The following is a 27,342-nucleotide window of genomic DNA, read 5'->3' as shown; positions in this document are numbered from 1 at the left end:
CGGGGGCAGCGGCTTTGGGAACCAGTACAACCGGACTGGCCCAGGGACTGTCCGAGGGCTCGATGACCCCGATCGTGAGCATCTTGGCCACTTCCTCTTGTATGCAGGCCCGTACCCGATCTGGTACGCGGTAGGCCCGGTGCCGGACAGGGGGACTGTCCCCGGTGTCTACGTCGTGCAAACACCAGGGGGTGACCCCGGGGGTGAGGGAGAACAGGGCAGCGAACTGCAGCAGGAGGTCCCGGCAGTCCTGGCGTTGCTCCGAAGTGAGGGCGTCAGAGAGCCGGACCCCGTCCACGGAGCCGTCCTTCTCCTGAGTCTTCAGGAGATCCGGGAGGGGCTCGGAGTCTTCTTCTGTGCCACTGTCTGTAGCCATCAAGAGGCTCAGTTCGGAGCGCACAAAGTGTGGTTTGAGCCGGTTGGTGTGGAGGACCCGAAGGGGGTTCCGGGAGGACCCCATGTCGATGAGGTAAGTGACGGGGCTTTTGCGCTCGACCACTTTGAAGGGCCCCGTCCACTTATCTTGCAGGGCACATGGTTCGGTGGGGAACATCACCCATACTTGCTGCCCAGGCTCGAATTCAACGGAGGAGGCATTGTGATCATACCACCTCTTCATGTCCTCCTGGCTGGCCTCGAGGTTCGCCTTGGCCATCTCCCTGAAGCGCCGGGTCTGGTTTCGTAAGGCCAGGATGTATTTGAAGACGTCTGGAGGGGTCGTTAGGGGGGCCATCTCCCAACCTTCCTTGACTAGGCTGAGGGGCCCCCGCACAGGGTGCCCGTATAGGAGTTCGAAGGGGCTAAAACCGAGGGACTTCTGGGGAACTTCCCGGTAGGCGAAGAGGAGGCACGGGAGCAGTACATCCCACTGGCGACGGAGAGGCTCTTCCAATCCCCCAATCATCCCTTTGAGAGTGCGGTTAAAACGCTCCACTAGTCCGTTCCCTTGGGGGTGATAGGGGGTCGTGAATCTGTAGGTGACCCCGCATTGTTGCCAGAGGGACTTCATGTATTTGGATATGAAATTCGTACCCCGGTCGCTGACGACTTCTCGGGGGAAGCCTACCCGGGAGAAGATCCCCATCAGGGCCCGGCCAACCACCGGAGCGGTCACTGTCCGTAGGGGCACCGCCTCGGGGTAGCGGGTGGCATGGTCCACTAGTACCAAGATGAACCTGTGTCCTTGTGCCGTGCGGGGGTCCAGAGGTCCCACAATGTCTACCCCCACCCTCTCGAACGGGGTGGTGACCACAGGGAAGGGTTGTAGAGGGGCCTTCAGCTTCCGGCCACTCTTCCCGCTGGCTTGGCATGTGGGGCAAGATCGGCAGTGGTTCAGGACGTCATTCCTCATTTTCGGCCAAAAAAAGTGGGTCACCAGGCGACTGTACGTTTTGTCCTGGCCCAGGTGTCCAGCCAGGGGGACATCGTGGGCCAGGTTGAGCAGAAAGTCTCGGAAGCGGAGCGGTACCACCAGAACTCGACCGGCCCCCAGCTCGGCGATTCTTTGCTCGCTGTAGAGCAGGTCGTTATCCCAGTAGACCCAGTGGGTTCCGGTGGTGTCCCCGGCGTTTTGGGTGCTGGCTTGTTGGCGGAGTCCCTCGAGGGAGGGACAGGTCTTTTGTTCCTGGCGGAACTGTTCTTGGGTGGGCCCCCCTTCTTGCCGCCACTGAGCCAGATCCGGAAGGTCCTGGTGTGGCGCGTCTTCTTCGGTAGTCGGGTCCGGTAGGTCGGACTCGCCGTTGTCCCCTACAGGGGCCACCGGGGGCGGAGGTGCTGGCCATTCGGTTTCTTCTGATCGGGGGGCGGCACGGGCGGCCATGGATCGGGTGGTTATGCAGGCCCAGTCCGGGAGGCCCAGCATCCCCAAGTGCTCTCTTCTCTCGACGGTGGCCCACGGGGAACTCTCGAGGTCATTCCCCAGGAGGCAGTCCACGGGGGCATCGTCCCGGACCGTCACCTTCAGTAGGCCGGAGACCCCTCCCCATTCAAACGGGACGCAGGCCATCTTACACATGCTCTCAGAGTTGTCTGCCGAGCGGACGGGGCAGAGAATGTTCGGTAGGATCTGCTCGGGCTTCACCAGGTGACAGCGGACGGCCGTCACGCTGGCGCCGGTGTCACGCAAGGCCTCGGCTCTCTGTCCATTAATGGTCACCCACTGACCGTATTTTCTGGTGTTGGCGGGTAGGGGGGCCCGCGGAACCATGTCTCTTCCCCCTAAGCATGCCAGGACCATGGCGGCCGGTTCCCACCCTTGCTGGGCCGGCTCATACTCTTCGGGTCCCTCCGATGATTGCTCTTCCCCTAGGGCAGCGGCAGCTACCTGGCGGGGCTTGGGTGTTTGGTTTAGCGGGCAGTTCGGATCATTGGCGTAGTGGCCTAGTCGCTGGCACCGGTGGCACGTGACGTTGGCTCGGTACCCAGGCCGCAACGGGGGGTTGCCCCGGCCGGCCGGAGCCGGGGTGCTGGCCACGGGTGTTGCGGGCAAGGCGTCTCTCCCTCGCCCCTGGCCCCCTCCTCCTCCCCGAGGACGGTGCTGGCCTTGGTTGTTTCTGTTCTGTTCGTGTGGCCCCCTCCGGCCCACTCGGGTGCTTTCCCATCGGTCAGCTTCTGCGGCGAGCTGCCGGGGGTCAGTCAGCTTACTGTCGAGTAGGTGCTGCCTGAGCTCGACGAAACAGTTGTTTGACAGGTGCTCCCATACCATAAGGTTGAAGAGTTGTTCGTAGGTGGTGACCTGACTTCCCTTGATCCAACCCTCGAAGGCCCGGCTGAAATAGTTCACGTACTCTACCCAAGTTGTACCTGGGATCCGGGTGCAATCTCTGAACCTCTGGCGGTACATCTCGGGCGTGAGGCCGTAGCGGGTGAGGAGGGCAGCCTTCATGTGGTCGTAGGACGACATTTGGTGATCGGGGAGCTGTAGCAGGGCATCGCGACCCTCGTTGATAAATCTCCCCCAAAGTCCGGCTCCCCAATCACTCCGGTCGATCCGGTGGGAGGTCATTGCGATCTCATAGGCTTTAAACCACTGTTGTATGTCGTCTTCTCGGACATACTCGCGGACCACATCCTTGGGGATGTGAACTTTTTTCTCAATTGGCCCCGGGGTGTGTGGTCGCTCAGGCACCCCCAGTTCCTTATTCTGTTTGCCCAGTTCTATTTCCGCCAGTTGGCGCTCGTGCTCGAGCGTTATTTTTTTCTCTTCCAGCTCTCTCTGTCTCTGCTTTTCCTCTCGTTCCTCTCGAAGCCGCATATGCTCGAGGTTGAGTTTCTGTTCAGCTAACTTGAGTTCCCCATCCATCTTGAGTCGTGCCATCTCTAATTCGTGTAATCTGACTCTGTCTCTTTCTCGTATCTCCTCCTGCGAGAGGCCCGTTCCCCGCTCCTCGGGAGCCGTGGCGTTCCCCTCTGGTGTGATGCTGTTTTGGTCTGGTGCGACGCTGTTTTGGTCGGAGGGTCCTGCGACCCCAGTTTCTGTCCATGACTCAAGAGCGCGCTTTAGATCATCCTTGGTACTCAGGCCGGTGGTAGCAATGCCAAGTTCTATGCAAAATTGTCTCAGTTCGCGGTGGTTGTATTCTTCTAATTTCTCCATTTGGAACTTCTCGGTGGAGCTGCTATCTTTGGTCGACATCGTGCTTTGTCGTGGGGTGAGCTACTCTCTGTACGATTACGCGTTGATTCGGATCGCGCCGCTGGCCACCAATGTTAGAAAAGGTAGACGGACCGGGAGGGTCGGCCGGGGTCAGGAGGAGAGGTCTCCGGGGAGAGCCGTCTCCAGCGATCGTACAGATAAGTAACTTCCCCCCTACAGACAGATGCCACACAAGGATAAGGTTCAGTGTTCTTTATAAGCACTTATTTAAGGTACGGTGGAATGGTACAAGGAGGTCTGGACTCAGGGGTCCCCTCGATTATAGTCTCGCAAGGTAGGGAAGGGGGTAGTGGGACAGTCTATTTGCCAATCAGGTAGTTCGGATGAGATGATGATGAGCTCACAATCCTCGAGCTTGGTGGTACGGGCCGCGGCAGCGCCAGCAGGTCCCGGTGTGGATGGTCGATACAACGGGCCGCGGCAGCGCCAGCAGGTCCCCGGAAGATATACGGTCCGCGGCAGCGCCAGCAGGTCCCGGTGAGGATGGTCGTTACAACGGGCCGCGGCAGCGCCAGCAGGTCCCAGGAAGATGAATGTTGCAGAAGGCCGCGGCAGCGCCAGCAGGCAGGACGATGGTTCACAAGAGCGGGCTATGGCAGCGCCAGTAGACCGTCAAGGTTGAGTTCACTCGGTGTCTCTCGACTCCAGGATACAACTGCCTTCCTGCTCCGGAGCTGCCTCAGTTATAGGGCTGGTGCCCTTTGATGTCCGGACCCTCGCACTTGGAGGTCGGAGGGTCCGGGATGAAAGTGTCCAGACACCCAGCAGGGGGTGGAGCCAGTGCCTGGGGGAGCTGGGGGCGATCGGCACCTGGCGGGGGAGCCCTTGACACTTCGTTCTCCCATTGACCTGCCAAGTGGTCCGCTCACCTCCTGGGTGGATGGTGGTGCCGGGATGTCGGGGCCGGCCAGGCCCGGGGTTAGGGTCGAGGGGAGGCCAGGCGGCCGCGTGGTGCAGGGCCCAAGATGGCGGCTTGACCCGGCCGGGGAAGCCGGTGGGGCTGGACCCCGTGATGAGTAAGGGTCCGAGGGCAAAGGGTCCGTCGGGAGACGGAGTACAGGTGCTTGTCGCGGGGTTATGCCAGGTGGGCCGGAGTCCGGGCCCTGTCGAGCGGGGAGGGAGCAAGTCGTCTGTGAGGCCTGTCCAACATACAGAAAAGGCAAGAGAAGTGCAGAAAGAGGCAAGAGAAGTGCAGAAACAGGCAAGAGAGGTGCAGAAAAGGCAAGAGAGCTGCAAAAAGATAGAAGAGCGGTGCAGAAAGAGACAAGACGGGTGCAGAAAGAAGCAAGAGGTTCAGAAAAAAGCAAGAGAAGTACAGGAACAAGAAACAGAGGTGCAGAAAGAGGCAAGAGAAGTGCAGAAAGAGGCAAACAAAGGTGCATAAAGAGGCAAGAGAGGTACAGAAAGAGGCAGAAGGGGTATAGAAAGAGGCAAGAGAAGTGCAGAAAGAGGCAAGCGAGGTGCAGAAACAGGCAAGAAAGGAGTGCAGAGAGTGGCAAGAGTGGTGCAGAAAGAAGCAACAGAGGTGCAGAAAGAAGCACCAGAAGGGCAGAAAGAGACAAGAAAGGTGCAGAAAGATAGAAGAGGGGTGCAGAAAGAGACAAGACATGTGCAGACAGAAGCAAGAGAGGTGCAGAAAGAAACAGGAGAACTGCAGAAAAAAGCAACAGTGGTATAGAAAGACGCAAGTGGCTGCAGAAAGGGACAAGAGGGGTGGAGAAAGAAGCAACAGAGGTGCAGAAAGAGGCAAGACAACTGCAGAAAGAGGCAAGAGAGGTGCAGAACAAGGCAACTGTAGTGCAGAAATACGCACGAGCGGTGTAGAAAGAGGCAATAGTGGTGCAGAAACAGGGAAGAGGGGTGCAGAAAGAGGCAAGAGGGGTACAGGAAAAAGCAAGAGAGGTGCCGAAAGAAGCAAGAGAAGTGCAGAAGGAAGCAGCAGAGGTGCAGAAAGAGGCAAAAGAAGTGCAGAAAGAGGAGAAAGGTACAGAAAGAGGCAAGAGAGCTGCAGAAAGATGGAAGAGAGGTGCAGAAAGAGGCAAGATATGTGCAGAAAGAAACAATAGAGGTGCAGAAAGAAGCAAGACAAGTGCAGAAAGAGGCAAGTGAGGTGCAGAAAGAAGAGAATGAGGTACAGATAAAGGAAATAGAGGTGCAGAAAGAGGTAAGAGAAGTGAAGAAAGAAACACGATAAGTGCTGAAAGAGGCAACTGAGGTACAGAAAGAAGAGAGAGAGGTGCAGAAAGAGGCAAAGAGGTACAGTAGAAGGCAGGACAGGTACAGAAAGGGACAAGATATGTGCAGAAGGAAGCAAGAGAGATGCAGAAATTTACAAAAGATGTGCAGAAAGAGGTAAGGGAGGTACAGAAAGAGATAAGAGAGGTGCATAAAGAGGCAGGAGAGGTGTATAAAGAGGCATAGAGAAAGAGGCAAGAGAGATGCACAAACAGGCAACATAGATGCACAAAGAGTGAAGACGGGGGAAAAAGAGGCAAGAAGTGTGCAGAAAGAAGCAACAGAGGTGCAAACAAGGCACGAGAGATGCAGACAAAGGCAAAGAGGTGCAGTAAAAGACAAGAGAGGTGCAGAGAGAGACAAAAGGTGTGCAGAAAGAAACAAGAGAGGTACAGAAATTGGCAAAAGAGGTGCAGAAAGAGGTAAGAGAGGTACAGAAAGAAGCAATAGAGGTGCAGAAAGAGGCAAAAGTGGTACAGAAAGAGGCAGGAGAGGTGAAGAAAGAAGCATCTGAGGTGTAGAAATAGGCAAGAGAAGTGCAGAAAGAGGCAAGAGAGGTATAGAAATAGACAAGAGAGGTGCAGAAAGAGGGAATAGGAGTGCAGAAAGAGGGAAGAGTGGTGCAGAAAGAATCAACAGAGGTGGAGAAAGAGGCAACAGAAGTGTAGAAAGAGGCAAGAGAGGTACACAAAGAGACAAGAGAAGTGCAGAAAGAGGGAAAACGAGTGCAGAACGAGGCAAGAGGGGTGTAGAAAGAAGCAAAAGAGGTGCAGAAAGAAGGAAGAGGGGTGGGGAAAGAGGCAAGAGGGGTGCACAAAGAAACAAGAGGGGTGCAGAAAGAAGCAACAGAGGTGCAGAAAGAGACACGAGGTGTGCAGAAAGAGCAGGAGGGGTGCTGAAAGAAGCAACAGAGGTACATAAAGAGGCAAGAGAACTGCAGAAAGAGGCAAGAGGTGCAGAAAGAGGCAACAGCAGTGCAGAAAGACGCATGAGAGGTACAGAAAGAGGCAAGAGAGGTGCAGAAATAGGGAAGAGAGATGCAGAAAGACACAAGACGGGTGCAGAAAGAAGCACGAGAGGGGCAAAAAGAGGCAAGAGAACTGCAGAAAGAGGCAAGGGGTGCAGAAAGACACAATAGAAGTGCAGAAAGAGAGGAGCAAAAAGAGACAAGAAAGGTACAGAAAGCAAGGGGGTGCAGAAAGTAACAAGCGATCTGCAGAAAGAAGCAACAGATGTGTAGAAAGAGGCAAGTGGGTGCAGAAAGAGACAAGAGGGGTAGAGAAAGAAGCAACAGAGATGCAGAAAGAGGCAAGAGAACTGCAGAAAGAGGTAAGAGAGGTGCAGAAAGAGGCAACAGAAGTGCAGTAATACGCACAAGAGGTGCAGAAAGAGAGGTGCAGAAACAGGGCAGAGGGGTGCAGAACGAGGCAAGAGGGGTACAGGAAAAAGCAAGTGAGGTGCAGAAAGAAGGGAGTGAGGTACAGAAAAAGGCAATAGAGGTGCAGAATGAGGCAAGTGAGGTACAGAAAGAAGAGAGTGGGGTGCAGAAAGAGGCAAAGAGGTACAGTTAAAGGCAGGACAGGTACAGAAAGGGTCAAGATATGTGCAGAAAGAAGCAATAGAGAAACAGAAATTGGCAAAAGATATGCAGAAAGAGGTAAGGGGAGGTGCAGAAAGAGACAAGAGAGGTGCATGAAGAGGTAGGAGAGGTATATAAAGAGGCAAGAAGGATACAGAAAGAGGTAAGAGAGATTCACAAACAGTCAACAGAGATGGACAAAGAGTGAAGAAGGGTGCAGAAAGAGGCAAGAAGTGTGCAGAAAGAAGCAACATAGGTGCAAAAAAGGCAAGAGAGATGCAGACAGAGGCAAAGAGGTGCAGTAAATGACAAGAGAGGTGCAGAAAGGGAAAATAGATGTGCAGAAAGAAGCAAGAGAGATGCACAACTTGCCAATAGAGGTGCAGAAAGAGGTAACAGGTGCAGAAAGAGGCAACAGAAGTACAGAAAGAGGAAGAAAGGCACAGAAACAAGCAAGAGAAGTGCAGAAAGAGGAAGAAAGGTGCAGAAAGAAGCAACAGAGGTGCAGATAGAGGCAAAAGGGTTACAGAAAGAGGCAGGAGAGGTGAAGAAAGAAGAATCAGAGATGTAGAAAAAGGCAAGAGAAGTGCAGAATAAGGCAAGAGAGGTGTAAAAACAGACAAGAGAGGTGCAGCAAGAGGCAACAGGAGTGCAGAAACAGGGAAGAGTGGTGCAGAAAGAATCAACAGAGGTGCAGAAAGAGGCAACAGAAGTGCAGACAGAGGCAAGAGAGGTACACAAAGAGACAAGAGAAGTACAGAAAGAGGGAAAACTAGTGCAGAAAGAGGCAATAGGGGTGCAGAAAGAAGCAAGAGAGGTGCATAAAGAGGCAAGAGGGGAGGGAAAGAGGCAAGAGGGGTGCAGAAAGAAGCAACAGAGGTGCAGAAAGAGACAAGAGGTGTGTAGAATGAGCAAGAGGGGGTGCAGAAAGAAGCAACAGAGGTACAAAAAGAGGCAAGAGAACTGTAGAAAGAGGCAAGAGGTGCAGAAAGAGGCAACAGAAGTGCAGAAAGACGCAAGAGAGGTGCAGAAAGAGGCAAGAGAGGTCCAGAAATTGGGAAGAGGGATGCAGAAAGAGACAGGACGGGTGCAGAAAGTAGCAAGAGAGGTGCAAAAACAGGCAAGAGAACTGCAGAAAGAGGCGAGAGCTGCAGAAAGAGGCAACAGAAGTGCTGAAAGAGGCAAGAGAGGTAGACAAAGAGACAAGAAAGCTGCAGACAGATAGAAGAGGGGTGCAGAAAGAGACAAGACGGGTACAGAAAAAAGCAAGGGAGGTGTAAAAACAGACAAGAGAGGTGCAGCAAGAGGCAACAGGAGTGCAGAAAAAGGGAAGAGTGGTGCAGAAAGAATCAACAGAGGTGCAGAAAGAGTCAACAGAAGTGCAGACAGAGGCAAGAGAGGTACACAAAGAGACAAGAGAAGTACAGAAAGAGGGAAAACAAGTGCAGAAAGAGGCAAGAGGGGTGCAGAAAGAAGCAAGAGAGGTGCAGAATGAGTGAAGAGGGGAGGGAAAGAGGCAAGAGGGGTGCAGAAAGAATCAAGAGAGGTGCAGAAAGAAACTGAACTGCAGAAAGAAGCAACAGAGGTGCAGAAAGAGACAAGAGGTGTGCAGAAAGAGCAAGAGGGGGTGCAGAAAGAAGCAACAGAGGTACAAAAAGAGGCAAGAGAACTGCAGAAAGAGGCAAGAGGTGCAGAAAGAGGCAACAGAAGTGCAGAAAGATGCAAGAGAGGTGCAGAAAGAGGCAAGAGAGGTCCAGAAATTGGGAAGAGGGATGCAGAAAGAGACAAGACGGGTGCAGAAAGTAGCAAGAGAGGTGCAAAAACAGGCAAGAGAACTGCAGAAAGAGGCGAGAGCTGCAGAAAGAGGCAACAGAAGTGCTGAAAGAGGCAAGAGAGGTAGACAAAGAGACAAGAAAGCTGCAGACAGATAGAAGAGGGGTGCAGAAAGAGACAAGACGGGTGCAGAAAGAAGCAAGGGAGGTGCAGAAAGTAAAAAGAGAACTGCAGAAAGAAACAACAGAGGTGTAGAAAGAGGCAAGTGGGTGCAGAAAGAGACAAGAGGGGTAGAGAAAGAAGCAACAGAGGTGCAGAAAGAGGCAAGAGAGGTGCAGAAAGAGGCAACAGAAGTGCAGAAATATGAACGAGAAGTGCAGAAAGAGAGGTGCAGAACCAGGGAAGAGGGGTGCAGGAAGAGGCAAGAGGGGTACAGGAAAAAGCAAAAGAGGTGCCGAAAGAAGCAAGAGAAGTGCAGAAGGAAGCAGCAGAGGTGCAGAAAGAGGCAAGAGAGCTGCAGAAAGATGGAAGAGAGGTACAGAAAGAGGCAAGATGTGTGCAGAAAGAAACAAGAGAGGTACAGAAAGAAGCAAGAGAAGTGCAGGAAAAGGCAGGAGATGTGCCGAAAGAGGCACGAGTGGCACAGAAAGAGTCAAGTGAGGTGCAGAAAGAAGCAAGAGAGGTGCAGAAAGAGGGAAGAGGGGAGGGAAAGAGGCAAGAGGGGTGCAGAAAGAATCAAGAGAGGTGCAGAAAGAAACTGAACTGCAGAAAGAAGCAACAGAGGTGCAGAAAGAGACAAGAGGTGTGCAGAAAGAGCAAGAGGGGTGCAGAAAGAAGCAACAGAGGTACAAAAAGAGGCAAGAGAACTGCAGAAAGAGGCAAGAGGTGCGTAAAGAGGCAACAGAAGTGCAGAAAGACGCAAGAGAGGTGCAGAAAGAGGCAAGAGAGGTCCAGAAATTGGGAAGAGGGATGCAGAAAGAGACAAGACGGGTGCAGAAAGTAGCAAGAGAGGTGCAAAAACAGGCAAGAGAACTGCAGAAAGAGGCGAGAGGTGCAGAAAGAGGCAACAGAAGTGCTGAAAGAGGCAAGAGAGGTAGACAAAGAGACAAGAAAGCTGCAGACAGATAGAAGGGGGGTGCAGAAAGAGACAAGACGGGTGCAGAAAGAAGCAAGGGAGGTGCAGAAAGTAACAAGAGAACTGCAGAAAGAAACAACAGAGGTGTAGAAAGAGGCAAGTGGGTGCAGAAAGAGATAAGAGAACTGCAGAAAGAAACAACAGAGGTGTAGAAAGAGGCAAGTGGGTGCAGAAAGAGACAAGAGGGGTAGAGAAAGAAGCAACAGAGGTGCAGAAAGAGGCAAGAGAACTGCAGAAAGAGGCAAGAGAGGTGCAGAAAGAGGCAACAGAAGTGCAGAAATATGCACGAGAAGTGCAGAAAGAGAGGTGCAGAACCAGGGAAGAGGGGTGCAGGAAGAGGCAAGATGGGTACAGGAAAAAGCAAAAGAGGTGCCGAAAGAAGCAAGAGAAGTGCAGAAGGAAGCAGCAGAGGTGCAGAAAGAGGCAAGAGAGCTGTAGAAAGATGGAAGAGAGGTACAGAAAGAGGCAATATGTGTGCAGAAAGAAACAAGAGAGGTGCAGAAAGAAGCAAGAGAAGTGCAGGAAAAGGCAAGAGAAGTGCAGAAAGAGGCACGAGTGGCACAGAAAGAGTCAAGTGAGGTGCAGAAAGAAGAGAGTGAGGTGCAGAAAGTGGCAAGTGAGGTGCAAAAAGAAGAGAGTGAGGTACAGAAAAAGGCAAGTGAGGTGCATAAAGAGGCAGGAGGTGTAGAGAGAGGCAAGAGGGATGCAGAAAGAGGCAAGAGAGATGCACAAACAGGCAACAGAGATGCACAAAGAGTAAAAAAGGGTGCAAAAAGCAGAAGAAGCAACAGAGGTGCAGAATGAGTTAAGAGAGGTGTAGAAAGAGGCAACAGAAGTACAGAAAGAGGCAACTAAAGTGCAGAAAGAGGTAAGAGAGGTACACAAAGAGACAAGAGAAGTACAGAAAGAGGGCAGACAAATGCAGAAAGAGGAAGAAAGGTACAGAAAGAAGCAACAGAGGTGCAGAAAGAGGCAAAAGGGGTACAGAAAGAGGCAGGAGAGGTAAAGAAAGAGGGAAGACAAGTGCGGAAAGAGGCAACAGGGTTGCAGAAAGAAGCAAAAGGGGTACAGAAAGAGGCAGGAAAGGAGAAGAAAGAAGCATCAGAGGTGAAGAAAAAGGCAAGAGAAGTGCAGAAAGAGGCAAGAGAGATACAAAAACAGACAAGAGAGGTACAGAAAGAGGGAACAGTAGTGCAGAAAGAGGGAAGAGTGGTGCAGAAAGAAGCTACAGAGGTGCAGAAAGAGGCAAGAGAGGTACACAAAGAGACAAGAGAAGTACAGAAAGAGGGCAGACAAGTGCAGAAAGAGGCAACAGGGGTGCAGAAAGAGGCAAAGGGGGTACAGACAGAGGCAGGAGAGGTAAAGAAAGAAGCATCAGTGGTGTAGAAAAAGGCGAGAGAAGTGCAGAAAGAGGCAAGAGAGGTGCAGAAACAGGCAACGGAGGTACAGAAAGAGGGAAGAGTGGTGCAGAAAGAAATAACAGTTGTGCAGAAAGAGACAAGAGAAGTGCAGAAAGAGGGAAGATGAGTGCAGAAAGAGATGCACAAACAGACAACAGACATGCACAAAGAGTGAAAAAGGGTGCAAAAAGAGGCAAGAAGTATGCAGAAGAAGCAACAGCGGTGCAAAAAAGGCAAGAGAGATGCAAACAGAGGCAAAGAGGTACAGTAAAAGACAAGAGAGGTGCAGAAAGGGACAAGAGATGTACAGAAAGAAGCAAGAGAGGTACAGAAATTGGCAATAGAGGCGCAGAAAGAGTTAAGAGAAGTGTAGAAAGAGGCAACATAAGTACAGAAAGAGAAAGAAAGCACAGGAAGAAGCAAGAGAAGTGCAGAAAGAGGAAGAAAGGTACAGAAAGAAGCAACAGAGGTGCAGAAAGAGGCAAAAGGGGTATAGAAAGAGGCAGGAGAGGTAAAGAAAGAGGGAAGACAAGTGCAGAAAGAGGCAACAGGGTTGCATAAAGAGGCAAAAGGGGTAAAGAAAGAGGCAGGAAAGGAGAAGAAAGAAGCATCAGAGGTGAAGAAAAAGGCAAGAGAAGTGCAGAAAGAGGCAAGAGAGGTACAAAAACAGTCAAGAGAGGTGCAGAAAAAGGGAACAGTAGTGCGTGCAGAAAGAGGGGAGAGTGGTGCAGAAAGAAGCTACAGAGGTGCAGAAAGAGGCAACTAAAGTGCAGAAAGAGGCAAGAGAGGTACACAAAGAGACAAGAGAAGTACAGAAAGAGGGCAGACAAGTGCAGAAAGAGGCAACAGGGGTGCAGAAAGAGGCAAAGGGGGCACAGACAGAGGCAGGAGAGGTAAAGAAAGAAGCATCAGTGGTGTAGAAAAAGGCAAGAGAAGTGCAGAAAGAGGCAAGAGAGGTGCAGAAACAGGCAAAGGAGGTACAGAAAGAGGGAAAAGGAGTACAGAAAGAGGGAAGGGGGTACAGAAAGAAGCAAGAGAGGTACAGAAAGAGGGAAGAGGGGTGGGGAAAGAGGCAAGGGGGTACAAAAAGAAGCACGAGAGGTGCAGAAAGAAACAGAACTGCAGAAAGAAGCAAGAGAGGTGCAGAAAGAGGGAAGAGGGGTGGGGAAAGAGGCAATGGGGTACAGAAAGAAGCAAGAGAGGTGCAGAAAGAAACAGAACTGCAGAAAGAAGCAACAGAGGTGCAGAAAGAGATAAGAGGTGTGCAGAAAGAACAAGAGAGGTGCAGAAAGAAGCAACAGAGATGGAAAAAGAGGCAGGAGAACTCTGCAGAAAGAGGCGAGATGTGCAGAAAGAGGCAACAAAAGTACAGAAAGACGCTAGAGAGGTGCAGAAAGAGGCAAGAGAGGTGCAGAAATAGGGAAGTGGGATGCAGAAAGAGACAAGACGGGTGCAGAAAGCAGCGAGAGGTGCAGAAAGAAGCAAGAGAAGTGCGCCGTGGCCCCTGCATCTATTAACATATGTGTCCCCAGGACCTGGCCCACCAGGGGGCCGAATTAAACAAAACGTGGGAGACCGTGCTTCATTTTCTTTTTTTAATTTTTCTTGGGGTGTGCGGACCCCACACGAATCCCACCAAAATTCTTTTTTTTAAATGCTTTTTGGGCCCTCGGGGACCCTGTGGAACCCCCTGAGCAGGCCCAGGGAGTCAGGGTGTTTCTACCCTGCCCCCTTTTCTTGTTTTTAATCCTTTTTTTACCTTTTTTCTTGTGACTCGGTTCAACTGCGTCACAAGATGGCTGCCAACACATCCTGGTTGAAACTGTTGTCAGCCAATCAGATTGTAGGGCTCGAGATCGGGAGTATTTGCGGATCCTTTGCTTCCCTATATAGATATCTGTAAATATTTAATTTTCTCAAAAAGTACTGAATGGACTTACACCATTTAACAAAAAGAGTGCACTCTGGACCAAGAGCTACCTTTTTGCCAAATTTGGTGTAATTCTGTTTAGTAGTTCGGGCTGGACAGTATCCCATCGAAATTAACGTAGAGAAAACGTATTTTGGGGCTCCCCTTTTTTCTCTGCTCCTGCATGACGAATCCCCACGAAACTTACAAGACAAGAGTTGACCTGAGCGCTTCATTAGTTTGGTCAAACTCTCTCTCTCTCCCTCAAATCCACTATCTATCCTCCCACCCAAATCTCTGTCTGTCTCTTTTTTCTCAGTTTCTCCTCTCCCGCACTCCAAACTCTATGTTTCTCTCTTTTAAACTGACTCATCTCCCGCTCCTGCAAACTCTCTATGTTAGTCTGTATCTATGACCTGAGCGCTTCATTAGTTTTGAAAATTTCGAGAAGCTTCATCAACCTGCGCCAAAGATATTGCCAAAAACTAGGTCCTAACAGTAACTACCTACTGGCAATCTCCAGTAGGTAATATATATATATATATATATATATATATATATATATATATATATTACTGAGTAGATAATCACAGAGCCGACACTATTCAAAATCCAGCGTATGTTTTTTCACACATTGGCAACAACAAATAAAACCCAACGCGTTTCGGAGTTCACGCACTCCTTGGTCATGGGTTAGGCAAATGCTTACTTCCTGCCATATTTGAAGAGGCAGGATGTGCGTTTTCATTAACATAAAGAAAATACTTTGTATTGTTCGGCATATTTAGACATAGAAAAGCAGTTAATACCCGCATTGTATACAATGCACTGTGCAAGTGATTTCCCATATTCTGTTCGTTAATGAGTGAAAACGCCAAGTAAATGTTGACAAATAATCTCTGTATGATTTAAATACAACAATGTAATGTAAAGAAATGTCCCATATTACGCTGAAGTTTTTTATACAATGCGGGTATTAACTGCTTTTCTATTTCAAACTCACTGTTTTCCTTCAAACTTACTCTCAGTGTCTCATGCGCAGTCCCTTTAAACCCCGCATCTGTTCCTTCACCCCAAAATTCTGCCTGTCTCTTTCTTCTAAAGTTTCTCATCTTTCTCAAGCCCAAACTCTGCCTCTCTTTAGTCAAACTATCTCTCTCTACCTCAAATCCACCACCTATCCTCCCACCCAAATCTCTGTCTGTCTCTTTTTTAGGTCGAGCCTTAGCGCAGCGCGCATGCGCTGTAATAAGGATACAGCCTCTTGAAGCTGAACTCCACTTTTCACAAGCTCGTGCTTGTGTGGATTTTTCAGCATTATTTTAATTGGCGTTTGCGTGGGTCTTTAAAACGTCTTTGAAAAAAGACAGCACACAATTGGGTAAAGGCGGGCGCATGTCCCGCCTTTCCCAGCTAATGTAACCACCCACGGCCTAAGGCTTGTGGTTACGTGCATGGGCACCATCTGTTTTAAATTATCATGCCCAGACCCGGGCACGATAATTGAAAACAGATTGCCTGGTGCTCGCTATCGCTCGCACCACTCGCAGGCTTATTCTTGCCTGCCTGCCGTCAGGACATGGGTTAGTGAATGCTATATGCTTAACCTAAGTAGACCGAAAGTAACCTTTCGAGTAATCCTGCTTCTAATCAAGCTCTTTGATTTTCTTACATGTAGTGTATCTTTAATAGAGATTTTCATTTCAACTTCAGCGAACCATATCAGACGTGTCCTGAATACAGTACGAATGCTTGTGATGATTTTGTATTAGACATGCAGGGTTAATTCCACTAATGTATTTCTTCCCACAGATGCCCATTTTGTTGTTAAACAACCGACGAATACATTTTAAAATAAAAGGTGTTTGAGTTTTCGGTATGGCGCTTCATGGCTGCTGTCTGGTGGTTGGGATGCGTATTAACCCCGCTACACCATTCATTTAAAGAAAGGGTCCAAGGGAAAGTATTTTTAAAGACCAAGCAGAATAAAGTCCCCAACCTACATAACACAATAATAGAAAAACTACTGGTCTAGAAAAGAGATTAGGAAAAAATGGTTAAACTACAACAGACTGTCAAACTGGATTCTTTAGAAGAGTCTTCCTATGAGGATAGAATCCCATCACCCACATCCGTGGCAATGCTTCATCATTTGGGATCCCACTGGGTAATAGCCCCAGTGTGTCTGTATGCTACAACCTTCCAAAGTATTGAAGGGAGCAAGCAGATAAAACACAAATAGTTGATAACAATAAACCCAAAATGAGTTGTCTCAAATGTATGTCATGGGTGAGGGTTGCAGTGCAAAAGGAGTGTTGGTGAAAAAAGTGGTGTTTTAAAATTGACTCCTAAGATAGTAAAAGTGTTTATTAAGTGCTATCCTAGTATCAAAAGATAAAAACAGTGCGTGAACAGTTTGTAACAAATAACTGTTTCAAGGCCATATATAATGGCAGGTCTACATATTTCAGCTTAAGGGTATTCTTGTCCCTAGCTTTCGTCAGGACCTCTGAGAGATGGAACGCTACTGCAAAATAGTGTTAGTGTACAAATTTAACAAAAACTTAACAGAAAAACTGGTTGGAAAAATACAACCTGTCTTGCTCCTGTGCGTATCAAATGAAAACCTGTCACAGGAGTATTAGTTGCAATCCTGCAAGAAAGACAAAAGAACAAAAGCAAAAAATAAAACTTCCGAAGACCGTTCTCAATACTTTTGTTGTAATAGAAACAAACATCCTAATCCAGCATATTTTATTTATGCATCATTTCCTTATATCCACTGGTATACTAGAAATTATTTTAATGAAAATTAACGCACTTACCCGGCACCACTTTCTGTCCCTCTACGGGACTCTCTCCTTTCCCTTCGACACACTGCTCCAAACACTGTCCTTAAAGTGTACCCAAACTGGTTTGTATTTTTATTCACCACAGCTGGTCTCCTCATTTCACGTCCGTCCCCTTGCAACCCTGAGTTTTACAGACCCCCAGCACCTTTTCTTGTTATGACACAGGTAAGGAGGGGGCGTGGTCTGCAGCCCAAGATGGCGGTCGCATAAGCGACGAGCTCCGGGCCGGGGCAATCTATCCGATACTAAATCCGACGCTCCCTACCTTGTCCAGCGGAAAACAGAGCGCAGCTGACGTGCTTGGTCGATGGAGCAGCCTTGTCGTAGTTTTCCGGCGGTTCGGTTCCCCGGAGGACGTCCCTTCTGTCCGTGACGTTTTCTTGCCCTCCCCGGGGCCTGCTGGGAGCTGAGAGCAGCGGACTTTCCTGAGGTCTGGCGGGGCTGCGAGGGCTGCTGTATCCGGGTTGCGCCCGCGCGAGACCCAGGCTTTGGGCCTGGATTTGGCCATCAACGCGGATTCCTCATAAGTGGCGATCTGCCCGGGAGTGCTGGAGAGAAGAGGACCCCGGTTGTGACCTGCTACGAGGGGGATACAGGTACGACCGGGAGCTGCGGTGACGGACGCGGAGAGGAGTTCCTCCGGAGGGGTTCCGGCGACTAGACTGCGTAACGGAACAGCGGGGTCCCTTGCTGGATCTCGGGGGTGCTTCCTGGCCGTGGCAGATTGGGGATGTGAGGGGGACTGCTGTGTTGGTGCACCCTCCCCCCGTCACTACAGTGGGAAGATCGTGGACAGCGCTGTGGGTAAGCGCGGAGTTAATCTTGGCAAATGGACTGTGGGTTTCCTCCCCCCCTGCATGGGGTTTGTGCCTCTTCGGCTGGAAGAACTAGGCAGGCGGCGTTCATCTGCTGGCCGGAGCCCTGCTGGTCCTCATTGCCGCGGAGGTACCCTGCCTGGTCCGGAGGCGAATAGAGGGGAGATGCGCATGGGGATGTATTGACCCTAGCATGCACCGGTGACTGGGGCATACGAGGCGGATCTCTGGCTGTGTAAGGGGCGGTTTGAGCTGCTTGACCTGAATGCTACAGGAGTTGCCTGGGCTCCGGAACGAGGCCCTAGGCGCTATTTCTGGACTGGCCTGCTGGAGTGTGGCTACCATAGTCGCGGCACTTGAGTTGCTCCTGCGCACGACCCGGGGGCTTCCTTGTCATAGCCTTAGACTGTTGACCCGAGGGGGCCGCATATACGGACACTTGGCGTTGGGCCCTGGCACCCTGCAGACTATGGGAAAGAGAAAGCCTAGGGTGCTGCCGCGGTCTGGGGGAGCGGGGTCTATCTCACCGGCATCGGGTGACTCTTCTGCCCTGTCCCATCAGACGGAGGGGACAGCGGTGACCAACGTGCCCGGAGACAAGCTGGACATGATACTGCGGGAGATTCGTGATTCTCGTTCTGTATTGGAGGCACAATTGGGCATCATCTCAGTGGATCTTAATCTGTTAAAGGACGATCATAAGAAATTAGCGGAGAGAGCCCGTACGACTTATCAGAAGGTCGATACCATGGCGCCCAAGGTACAGGCCAATGACGAGCAGATCCAACATATGCGCCAACAGATTGACTCCCTTCAGGCGCGGGCCGATGATGCGGAAGGTCGGGCACGTCGGAACAACCTCCGAATAGTAGGAATGCCGGAGGGGACGGAGGGAGCTACGCCTACAGACTATATTGAGAGCTGGTTAAAGTCGGTTGTGGCCCCCACTGGACTATCTGCACACTTCACGGTCGAAAGGGCGCATCGGGTTCCTGCACGTCGCCCAATACCCGGAGCTAACCCATGTCCTATCCTGGCCAATATTTTAAATTATAGGGATCGGGATCATTTACTGCGGGCAGCACGGGAGCGTGGCCCTCTGCAGATCGATAATGCCAAGGTTTCAATATTCCCGGATTACAGTCTGGCAGTTCAACGAAAAAGATTCTCCTTCATGGAAGTGAAGGCAAGGGCTCGAGCGGCGGGCCTGTCCTTTGCGTTATTGTTTCCTGCAAAACTGAAAATCCTATATGAACAGCGATCCCTGTTTTTTGATACCCCTGACAGCGCGTGGGAGTGGATAGACAAGACATTTCCCGATGTACACCCCATGAGGCGCATGGACTCCTCATTGCCCAAATCACGAGGATCACCTCGCAGGCGTAAGAAGGGTCTCCTCACTCAAAGTTCGATCTCTGGCACCTTGGATCGCCAACAGATTCTAGAGGGTAGGCGGGGGGCCCTCCGCGCTGCCTCCACTTTGCGTGCCTCTCGTCCTGACATCAGCACTAGCCAGTCTGAAGGTTTGCATACAGACACTGACTCTGATGGCAGCATTGCATTGTTCCCTTCAGGGCCGGACTGGGAACTGAAAGCAGCCCTGGCAAATTTTGGCAGACCAGCCCCCGTCCGGCGCGTAGCGATCGCGAGCAGCACGCGAGCCCGACCGCTATCTCCCTCCAAGAAAATTTTGGAAAACAACAGATCAAAATGGTGAATTTTACAGCACATTTATCATTACATATTCAATTGTATCAACTTTCAAAGCACAGTAAATAGTAGGTGATGACCTTAAAGAGCACCAGGTTACCCACCCAGTCATATGTACCCATAGACATTCTTTCAGAGAGCACCAAAAATAGACCCAAGAAGTGAATCTGAGAGAAAAAAGTAAAAGTGAGACCAGCCCCCCACATGGTGTGTAGCGAGCAAGCACTCAGGCCAGTAAGCATGGAAATGTCTCACATGAGCCTCCAGCTCCAGGTCACTGAGGCCAGAAACTAAGGAAATAGTCCACATAATTAAGCACCCAGGCCAGAAAGCATGGAAATGTCTCAAATGGCATGGCACCCTGGCCAGAAAGCATGACAAATTAACACAAAGGCCCTGGCCTTGACATGACACATCTTTAAATAGCCTACTTAAGTGGGTGACACAATAAGTGTTGCAGGTCCACTAGCAGCATTTAATGTACAGTCCCTGGGTACATGTAGAACCACATTTCTAGGGACTTACAAGTAAATTAAAATTGCCAATTCGGTGTAAGCCAATTTGACCATGTTTGAAAGGAAAGAGCGCAAGCACTTTAGCACTGGTTAGTGGTGGTAAAGTGCCCTTGGATACTCATGGTGGCACTGCCCTTGTTGGTTTCTACCCCTGCATCAGGGCTAATGGAGAAGGCAGGAGCAGAAAATAAACTAAGGAGGGTTTTAAAGGACCTATTAGTGTGTGAAGTGCCCCACACCTGACGACTTTAAAAACTTTTCACTATAAGAGAGAGGAGGAGGAGGGGGCATAAACAAGGAGCCTCTCCCCTAAAACTCAAGCAAAAGCTTCAGAGGCTACCACTAATTTCCTAGGGAGGTTGCAACCCCCTTTATGGACGTCAGCAATGCAGAGCCTCCACACACAAGCTGGAAGGCTGCTTTGTGCAAGGTTTTCCAGCTCACCTTGTCTAGCACTATGATAACAGCTCTTGCCGACCATGTGAAAGGAGCTAATAGTGTGACACACGCTCACACCGTGTGAGGTAGCAGTTCTAGCTTCCACATCTGATCTTGCCCTTGCTGCCCCAGGGCCCTTAGGAGCAAGTAGGAGGCTGTTGAAGGGCTTGGGCTGGGATCAGAGATCAACTCTGTGATGTCATCAGAGGATTGGTGATGTCATTTGCCTAACACTGCGCCTTCTGTAGAGAACTCTGTGCAGCAAATTTGTTACAGATTGGAATCGATGAAAGGCAGACTCTGCCTTTTCAGCTTTCTGAGGCCAAAAAACACGAATACTATTCAGCTGGATATTGTGTTCCTTAGACATTGAAATAGAAACATCATAGAACACACAGGGATTGGGTATTATGAAACAGCAAGTCTCTTTCGAAAACTTCTGTCAGATTGCACACTGGGAACTGCAGCTACCGTCACTGTGGCCCGATTGCATCTTGTAGAAGTGAACCATCCGCTGAACAGTAAACACTGAACAGTGAACACACAAGTGCGCATTTTAACAGCGCAAACTCCTTTCTTGTGAAATTCGGACTGAAATCTGAACACTTTAAAAAAAAATGTAAGTCACGAACCAACTGAGCCAGCATCAAGGGAACGCACCGAGGGCTCCTAGAAATGTACACGTTAGCCTAAGCGGCAAGTGCCAGCGGCAACACCAGTGGCCAGGGGAAATCAAAACAAAACGACTCACTTGTGTAAAAAATAAAGAAAAAAAACACTAGAAAGCCCTGTTGTCTGCTTAAAATATATTTTTCAGCACAAGCCCCAAGTTTGGGCTTGTGGCCGGGGAATAAACAAAAAGTTATAGGCCAAAGGCCCAGGCCAGACTGGGCCTTAATTGAATGTTAACATGCATTTCCCGCCTAGAATCTCTGTTAACAGATCACCATCTGCTTTCATTTCATTTTGTCAACTCCCATTCTGCTTTTTTGCCTATTTTAACGGGCCACCCAAAGAAGAGGAAAAAATACGGTTTTATTGACCCAGTCCGCATCACTAACCCGCACCAACCGTACGTAGCCATTTTAGAATGCTATTTTGTTTGTTGACGTCTGATGGGGATCTGAGACCTATCTTGACATCATTTCCTGGACAGCGCCTTTAAATCTGCTGTTTCCCAGTGGATGTCTATCATTGTTGTGTCAAAGGAGAGGATGTGGCGTAACAACCAGAGTTGCCGACTTTGGAAGTGGGGAACCGGGTTCGAGCCTCGGCGTCAGCTCAACATCCTGTGATTCTGGGCAAATCACTTCATCTCCCCGTGCCTACCAAAAATGAATGTGTTTCTTTGTAATGTGACTGGTGCTCAAGTAAAGGGCTCCAATACATTTGGGTTGCAAAAAAATAACAAGTAACCGACTTCCTGCTCATTCGAAGAATTCCTCTGAAGCAGAAAGATATACGATACCATTTAAAAGCTGATAGTGTCAATAACACGTGCCAACAAATTTGATGTTATGATACATTTTAGAGGGCCTGGCAAGTGGCAAATCACTTAATCTCACCATGTAAAGTGCTTTCACACCTTCGAGTCGAGTACGCGCTATATAAAACTGCAATAAAAAATAAAATAAAAATACCGCCATAGCAATCATACCTACGTACTTCCGAGCTATGCTGTCGTTCAGCTCATGTTCTAATTTATACAACTCTTCCAGTTTAACTGAAAACAGGCATAATACAGTTCTCTTCTCCTCTTGTGCACGGCACCTTGTTCATGATGAAGCCCAGCGGGCCTTCGCTTGAACTCCTGCGCAGGCCCAGATCAGAGCTGTGTACCTGTGTTTGTATGTAATCACACTTTCTGCAGCACATGAGCTAATGTACAACATTTCCAAGAAAGGCAAGATTTGTCAGTTCGCTCATGAGGTGCAGTAAGCAAAACTTGGAAAAACCTTTTGTTTAATCCCGGCCCGGCCCACAGTGCCATGATTAATCTATCCCCCCCCCCCCTCTTTTCTACACCCTCCAGATGCCGACCCCTTATAGTCCATGTGTTGTCATCTGCCTGCTGGTGACAGGTAAAGGTAATGCTCATGTGAGCTGGTTACCTGCCAGGGGCAGGGCAGCCTCAGAGACCAGGGCGCAGAGGCACTCTCAGCGAAGCGCATAGAAAAGAGAAAACAGAAATGGGGCGATGCGTCTGTGCAGAACAAGCCGCCGGCCTCGTCATTTTAGCGCTATGTTTAATAACTCCACACATAACCTGAACAGCATTCTTGATGAAATGTCAACTTAATGTTACAAAGGCAAACAATAAAAACGAGCAGACACGCACACGATGTGAGATGATGTCTCCAATAAGCAGCCCCCCATAAATGACAATGGAGCTCATACAAACAATGCACGTTTCGTTCCTGCCCCACCGTGGCCCTCTGGTCTTAAGACTTCAGCTCTGCCCCACCCGCAGTTGCCTACATGTACTTCGATCCTACGGTTATTTACCCGCGTTGACCCCGCGCTCCTACTGCACCTTCTGGCTTCTGCTGTGGTATTGTGTAATATATTATCTGATTGCAAATGTAAACAATGTGCAAAAATGCAAATGACACTCACCTGCGGGCGGTGGTCGGCAGACAGTCGGGAGCAGGAACATTGGGACGGGCAAGGGCCAGGGCTAGAAATAATTAAATGATGGTGACAGTGGCAACAGAGGGCCTCTCTCGTCGTCTGGCTTAGTTCTCTGGAATGCGGGTCACTCGCGCACTTTTTATTGAGCGAGTCCTAATGCGCATGTCACCAACAGCCGCGCCCGCCCCACCCCCACCCCCCTAAGGTGGGTGAACTGAAGAAGACTGAGAGACCACACAGACGCTGCGGCGGGCGCCGTGCGGAGACATCTGCGTGCTGCACGTACACGCACGACCCACCCCCTAAAATGGCACTCGCACTCCAATGCATTATTTGATTAGCAGCAGAGATTGATTACGTTTTTGCGTGGAGCGAGGAAAGAGTGAGAGTCACGAAGACGCATGCCGCTGCGCAGCAGAGTACTGTAGTGACGAGTCAGTGACTACTGTACTAGTGACTGTGTACAAAAAAATCGGCCCCAACAACAAAACCGGCCCCCGGCCAAAAAACCGGCCCCCACCCCTGGCAGCCTACCGGGGGATTGCCCGGTGCCCGGCATTGCCAGTCCGGGCCTGGTTCCCTTCTGTGGCCTCGTGGCTTAGCAATGATCCTCTAGCCTCAGCAGACTCTTAATTGCATGTCTTAGACTTTGTGAGATATGTTTAGTCTATTGTTGTCTTCCAGTCCGGACACAAGAGTCATTCTGCGTTACATGCGCCCCGCCTGTCGGGCAATGCATCATAGACCATGATCACCGATATGATAGGAGGGAACAGATGAGTAAGTCCCTGGCCCGGGCCCCGTACTGGGTTCTCCAATGTGTGCCTTACTGCTATTACGCGACTGTTAAAGGTGTTAGCGACCTTCCCCCAAAGGCGGTAGCATTGGTGGTATGTGTAGTATGCTTATGTTGTTTGCATGTTTGGTCGAACGAAGTTTGGCCGTTGGACCCAGTATTGGGATTTTGTTAAATGTGTTGTACTTATGCCGCATGGTCTGAGGATCCCGGGGGTGTGGGTGGGATTGGGTGGGCGGGGCTGGGATCCGGGGGGGGGTCCTTTATTTTGTCTGATGATGCCTGCTGTTAATTCCTATACCCTGGTTTCGTGGACTGTGCGAGGCATGGGTTCCATAGCTAAGCGTCATAGAATAGCTGCGCAATTACATCGCTGTAAAGCCTACATCATTTGTTTTCAGGAGACGCATTTGCTTCCCACTGAAAGCGCAAAGCTGCAGCGGCAATGGCGTGGTCAATTCTATGCGACAACATACTCAGCCTTTTCCCGGGGGGCTGTCATCTGGATTAGGGCGGGTGTTCCCTTCTCTCTTACTGACTGCAGAGTTGATGAACAGGGCCGGTTTGTCCTTCTATTGGATGCGTTAGATGGAAGACAGGTTGTGTTGGGGTCCCTCTATGCACCCAATACAGAAGTATTCTTTGCGCGGGTGTCCCGGGCGCTTGCTGGCTGGTCCCATGTCCCATGGCTTCTGGGTGGGGATTTAAATGCAGTATTCGATATTGGCTTGGATCGTTCCCATCCTCCTTTACTTAACACGGCAGCGAGAGAGCAAGCGGCAGCCTTTACCTGCTGGGCGCGGGGTTGGGGGTTATTAGATATCTGGAGGGCACTACATGCGCATATGAGGAATTATTCTTTTTATTCCCATAAACTACACACACGGTTGGATCATTTTCTTTGTTCTCCTGAGCTCTCCTCTGCTATAACGCATTGTGAGTTTCTGGGCAAGACAATCTCCGATCACAATCCGCTTGAAATGCGGTTGGCCTGGGTCCCTTCCCCGGCTCCTATTCCAGTGTGGAGGATGCAGCCTCTACAACTCGAAGATCAAGTCTATCGGGCGGCTTTGTCTACAGCTGTGGACACATTTTTTTGTGGAAAATGAAGGTCCGGCCTCGTCCAGGGCTATTGAATGGGAGGCCTTCAAGATGACGATACGCGGGGTTGCCATGGGGACTCTGGCGGGGTCTCGGAGGGAAGCGATCAGGGACATCACTGACCTGGAGGGGAAGCTGCAGGCTCTGGAGGTAGCGGCCAGGATGGCGAGGACGGTGCAGAACCGTTACAATCGGCCAGGATTAAATATGCGGAGTTGTTAGAGCGCCTATGCCTGGTGGACTTTGCTGCTTATACACAGCGTACGCACCCTAAGGCGGATAGGGCGGGCACCTTACTGGCACGATTGATCCAGCCGACATTGAGCCCTACCCCGGTACTGTCAGTGAACACGGTTCATAATGTTTTGGTTACATCCCAGGGGGAGATTAATGCGGCGTTTCAAGCATACTATGCTTGTTTATATGCGGCCCCGGGGGTAGATGTCTTGGCTCCCACCCTTGCCTTTCTGTCTGAGGTTCAGCTTCCTACGGTCTCGGATATGGTGGCCGAAGAGATGGCCGCTCCGATTACAGCAGCAGAAATCCGAATGGCGATAAAAGCACTGGCCCTTAATAAGACGCCAGGTTCGGATGGCCTTCCAATGGAGTTTTACTCCACTTTTGCAGATAAATTGGTTCCGAGGTTGTTGCAGCTCTATACTACTTCTCTGGAGACTGGGGCGCTGCCTCCTACTACCAAGGAGGCGATTGTTACATCATTATTGAAACCGGACAAGGAGCCGACTGATCTTCTGTCCTACAGACCCCTTTCTATTCTGAACACAGAATATAAGATACTCAGTAAGGTCCTGGCATCGCAGCTCCTTCCTCATCTGTCCCGCTTATTCCACACTGACCAATGTGGATTCATACTCCACCGCAGTACCTCTTTGAATATCCGCCGACTGCATGCTTTGATGCACACGGTGTCGGACTCTTTCCCGCTTGCTGGCTGCTTGTCATTAGACGTGCGGCAAGCTTTTGATACCCTTAGATGGTCGTATATGTTGGCGGTGTTATCTAAATTTGGCCTGCCCCAATCCTATTGTACATGGATTAAATAGTTATATACTGGACCCACGACGCGTGCTAAGACGGGAAGGACCATCTCTCCCTCGTATTCAATATCCCAGGGCACACGTCATGGCTGCCCCTTAACCCCCATGTTTTTTGTGTTGGCCCTTGAGCCATTGGCGCAGCATCTGCGACAGACTATGGTCCCATATGGCATTCCACTCCGTGGGGAGGTCCATTCCGTATCTTTGTACGCGGATGACATGCTATTATATTTTCGTGACTTGGGGGTGGATAAACACTTAATAGCTGCTACCTTTTCTAGATTTGGGGATATATCGGGTCTGGGCCTTAATGCTACAAAATCGGTAGCCTTTGCCTTTTATAATACTGTGGCGACCCGTACACTCCAATTTGGTGACTTGCATTTTAGAATTGAGCCTATTACTATTAAATACCTGGGGATTCATATTTATAGATCAGATGCTGATACCAAAGATGGTAATGTAGTTTGCGCCGTTGCGCTCCCAGATTGCCTTTTGGACTTCGTTGCCATTGACGGTGACGGGCCGAGTGGCAGTGTCGAAAATGGTCATGCTGCCCCGCCTCCTTTATTACTTTTTGAATTTGCCTGTGGTCCTGTCAGCCTGGGTTTTTTAATTATTAGGTACGTTATTATTGTCCTTGGTGTGGGGGGGCGGGCAGGCGTCGATTGGCGCTGGCTAAATTACAACTGCCCACCACTGTAGGAGGCATGGGGGCACCGAATTTTAAGTCCTACTGTGTAGCGGGACAATTACAGTGGCTGGCATATTGGTTGGCGGGTAAGAACTTATTTGAAATTGGGTTCAGCCCGGAATTGTTAAAACGAGGGCTTCTTCAATCGCAACTATGTCCAGGTGCGCAGAAGTTGCGTGATCCTCCCTACTTGTTGCAAGTTGCGTTAAAGTACTGGACACAGGCAAAACGGATGCCTAAGTTAACATCGCCGTACGCCCCGAATGTCCCCCTGTGTGGTCTGCCGACTTGGAGTGGTGTATTAACACTGAATCAACTGCAGGGATGGACTCGGGAGGGGGTGGAGACAGTCGGAGATTTCTTTCTAGAGGGCCAGCTGATGCAGCACGACGAGTTCACATGTGCTAATTCGGTGCCTGATACCTTCTTCCTCTTGCATGCGACCGTAGTGTATTTCATCCGCACTTACTGGTACATGGATCGGGTAGAACCCCCAATTTTCCAATTGCTGAGGTCCTTGCACATTATGGGGCACGGCCGATACCTGGTGCGCTGGCTTCATCGTGGCTTGAGAGGGCATTTGTATGTTCCATTGCTACATTTCAGGCAGAAATGGGAATTGAACTTGGGGCGGAATTTGGATGTACCCCACGGCATCCGCGGCGTGTCCGCGATGTCAGACACCTGACACTGATTTCTTTCATATGATATGGTACTGTCCACGGCTGCAGGGGTTTTGGTCAGCGGTTATTCGAGGGATGGCGGAGTTGACGGGGCGTACCCCATGGGACACCATTAAGGCCTGTCTTTTAGGGCTATTCCCCCTCCCAAAAAAAGCAAAGTTGATATGTAAATTTGCATGGTTGGCTCTGATATTGGCAAAACGTATGATAACAAAACGCTGGAAGTCTACCCTAGCGCCGCGAGTAGCCGCCTGGCGTGAGGAGGTGGGCAGATGGGCGGTGGCGGAACGGGAGGCCTTATACCAAGAGGAGTATAGGGGTCAGAGGAAACGACCGATTTCACTGGACTGGGCACATCTAGTA

This window comes from Triturus cristatus, chromosome 5_1, assembly GCF_964204655.1.
Source record: "Triturus cristatus chromosome 5_1, aTriCri1.1, whole genome shotgun sequence".
NCBI lineage: Eukaryota > Metazoa > Chordata > Amphibia > Caudata > Salamandridae > Triturus > Triturus cristatus.
Note: the sequence above shows the minus strand (reverse complement) of the source record.